This window comes from Pinus tabuliformis, chromosome 2_1, assembly GCF_031772625.1.
Source record: "Pinus tabuliformis cultivar Carrire ecotype Pingquan chromosome 2_1, CPIR1, whole genome shotgun sequence".
Classification (NCBI taxonomy): domain Eukaryota; kingdom Viridiplantae; phylum Streptophyta; class Pinopsida; order Pinales; family Pinaceae; genus Pinus; species Pinus tabuliformis.
Window position 1 is genome coordinate 310,848,697 of NC_142299.1, and position 4,243 is coordinate 310,852,939.

Below are 4,243 nucleotides of genomic sequence, written 5' to 3' on the forward strand. Positions count from 1 at the left end.
ACCTCCACACCGCAATATACCATTGTAGATACTGCAGCTAATGCACCCATGAAGGCCATTCCGCTCCAGCACATCGCTACATTCCATGGCCTTACATCAGAAGATCCAGATGCATTTTTATTTGAATTTGATGTGTTGTGCAGAGGATATGACTATACCACCGATCCCCAAAAGCTGAAATTATTTCCCTCTACATTGAAAGGGGCTACTTTACGATGGTTTTTGGGGTTGGGTGGAGGTGTTATAAATAGCTAGGATAAAATGAAAGGTGCTTTTCTGAAGAAATATCAGGATTATTGTAGATTTAGATAGTTAAAAGATGAAATATTTCAAATGGTAGCTAGACCTAATGAAACATTATAAGAATATGTTGAACGTTTTTAGTATAGTCTTCAAAGATCTCCTTATGCATCATTACCCTTATCTGATAATGTATTAAAAACAACATTAATTAAAGGTATGAAGGAACAATGGATTGAAACACTAAATATTATGGGAAAAGGAGATATTTATCAAGAAAATTTTGCTGACATTATTGATTTATTTATCAGGAGTTCACAAGGCAACACAAGACTAAAACCAGCAGAACATGACAGGTTTACAAGAGACAACAAGATCTTTGCAGAAGGAGTAACTCGCACAGAAATTGGAAATTTATTAGAAAAATTCAAAACTGACATATTGGGGACTCTGACAACGCAACTTGATATTATGCAAGCCAAGCAGAAACAAGCAAAGGCAGAGAAAAATCTGGCAATATTTTACCCTAGATGTAGAAAGAAACACAGCCATAAAGAGTTCCCATTAGATGTGATTCAAGTTTGCGCCATTTGTACAAAAGACCACTCTACAAAAAGTTGTCCCTCACTTCGTGGTTTGAAAGCAATATACAAAGAAGCGGAAGAAGAACCAGAACCGGTGTACCTACTTAATCAGCGCCGTCAATGGAAGCCGCAACAATCAGGTAAGTTCCCCGATCCATCTTCTTCTTTTTAGCCTCCACAATATCATGCTAAGCAATATAATACAATGTGGCAAAATCAACCTCCCTTCCCAAATTGGTCACAACAACCATTTCCTTCATCCTCTCTATGGCCGAACCAAACAAGCCAATCTAATTGGCCAAATTTTCCCTATGCTCCACCATATTGCAAAATAATGTGTATCCAACATAATGGTCCCCTCCTACTTTGCAGAGTCAAGCCTGGCAGACAAATTAGCAAAGACCGATGAATCAGCCAGTAGGAACCATTCCGCTCCCTCAACCTACACTGCCAGCACTACAACAAAACTTCCAGTCCAATTTAAGACTGCAACTCCCATCCCAACCTAACCCAAACCCAAATAACAGACCGGTTCAATCTATTCAAATAATTGAAACACCAGAACTAGAAACCGATCTAAGGGAGTGCAATGACCTTCAATTAAGGTCTGGGTGTATTGTAGAAACCGAGGGAGATAAAACTGTTCAAGTTGAAAATCAGTTACCTGTAGAACAACCATCACAAGAAGAAGATGTGATCAGACAACAGAATCATAATCAAACAACCACATCTTCTCCCCCATTCCTATAACGATTAACTATACCATGACCTATAGAATATCCTAACTTTGATATTTTGGGAGAACTTAAGAATTTGTACATAAAAATCCCACTCCTCCAAGCTATCCAAGATATCCCAATATATGCAAAAACCATTAGAGAACTCTGTATAAAAAAAACCAAGGAGGAGAATAACAAATAACCCAACAGTCCAAGTGGTCGACACCCTATCTGATCTATTATAAGGGAGAGAAGCACCTGTTAAATATGAAGACCTAGGAAATCCAATAGTGACAGTGAAAATTAATGGACAAACCTTTTCAAATGCCTTAGTTGATTTAGGGGCTGCAATTAATATTTTAACAACTGCCACTTGTCAAAAACTAGGCATTACATCAGTAGAACTGAGCTCCACTTTATTGGAACTGGCTAACCAATCAGTGGTTAGGCCAAAAGGCACACTACATGATGTCATGGTATCTGTTGATTCTTGGGAATATCCTGCCGACTTTCTGATAATAAACCCCAAAAACCGACTTGATGGACATCCGTTAATTTTAGGTAGACCTTGGCTTGCAACCGCTGATGCTTACATTGGCTGTTGATAAGGCAGTATGACCATAACTAGAGGGAGTAACATCAAGAATCTAGCCTTATACCCTCCATCCCAGCCAAGTGTAACAATAATAAAACTAACAAACATCCTGTATCATACCTCACCGAAAACATTAGATCCCCATTAACCATAGAACATGCCCTCGATTTCAAAGATCAAATAGAGGATGATGTTATTAAAAACTTTATTAACCAAGTTGAATCCAGATCCCACATACAATGTCACATGATAGAGGCAGCATTTGATAATGAATTAGAAAAAGATCCTCTCAAAGACACTCATGATCAAACAATACCTACTACCTCTATTTCAAATAGAAAAACTGTAGAGATTGAGCCAGGAAAAACTTTAAACATTAATAGTAACCTGACTCCTGAACAAGAAGAGAAGTTGATCCAACTACTCAGAAAATATAAGGAAGCATTTGCAAGGGATTTTCCGAATATGAAGGGAATCGATCCCCAGTTATGTACACACCAAATTTACACAAAAAAGGATGCAAGACCTATTCACCAACCCCAAAGAAGACTTAACCCTCATCTAAAAGACATTGTGAAAGTTGAACTACAAAAACTTTTAGATGTAAACTTTATTTATCCTATCTCCGATAGCAAATGGGTCTCTCCGCTTGTAGTGGTGCCAAAGAAGAATGGAAAGTGGAGGATTTGTGTAGATTACAGACAACTAAATAAATCAACACAAAAAGACGACTTTCCCCTTCCATTCATTGACCAGGTATTAGATACATTAGCGGGAAAGAAATTCTTTTCTTTCTTGGATGGCTTCAATGGATACAATCAAATTCATATTGCTCTTGAAGACCAAGACAAAACTACTTTTACCTGTCCTTGGGGAACGTTTGCCTACAGAGTTTTACCCTTTGGCCTATGCAATGCCCCTACCACATTTCAAAGGGCTATCCTTAGCATCTTTTCAGATTTAATAAATGAAGGGCTCGAAGTATACATGGATGATTTCACACCATACGAAGATGATTTTGACCCAGCACTAGACACATTGGAAAAGGTGTTGCAACAATGTATCGCTACCACGATCTGCCTGAGCCATGAAAATGCTATATGATGACGACTGAAGGACTCATCCTAGGTCATTATATCTCAGTAGCTAGAATATAGGTAGATCTGGCCAAAATTCAAATAATTTTGTTAATACCTACTCCTACCACACAGACAAAGGTACGCAGTTTTCTTGGATTTTATGGTTATTATAGGAGATTTATAGAACATTTTTCTCACATTGCTGCACCTCTATATGCACTGACAGGAACTGTTGACTTTGTTTGGACAGATAAATGTAAACATGATTTTAAGGATCTAAAAAAGCTTGTATCAACAGCCCTAGTACTCAGAGGTCCAAATTGAGACTTGTCATTCCAAATTTCATCAAATGCTTCAGACACAACTATTGGAGTAGACCTTGGGTAGGAAGAAGACAAAAAACCATATTCAATTTATTATATTAGTAAGAATTTGTCTCCTGCTGAGTTGAATTATACCGTTATTGAAAAAGAATTTTAGCTGTAATACATGCTGTAAATAAATTCAGGTGTTATATCACTGGATATCCTGTTGTTTTATACACAGATCACTTTGCCATAAAATATTTAGCAAATAAACCAATCACAAACAGTAGAGTAACAAGATGGCTGATTTTATTGCAGGAATTCGACATCACAATAAAAGACCGACCTGGAAAAGAAAATCCTATAGCTGACTTTCTCTCACGAATGCCAAAACCAATGGATGCAACAGCAGTTGAAGATCAATTTCCAGATGAACATTTGTTCACTGTTACTGTAAAAACACCCTGGTATGCTGATGTGGTGAATTATTTAGCAGTAGGAAAATTACCAAAACATCTGACTCCCAATGAATGAAAGCAGATTGTCCAGCGTAGTACCCAATTTTCTTGGATTAGGGGCTACCTATTCCATAAAGGGGAAGATATGAACATCAGAAGATGCGTCTGTGAAGATGAAATTTTTGACATTTTGAAATCCTGTCACGATGGACCGTGTGGCGGAAATTTCGTAGATCGAAGAACTGGTCACAAAGTTCTACAAA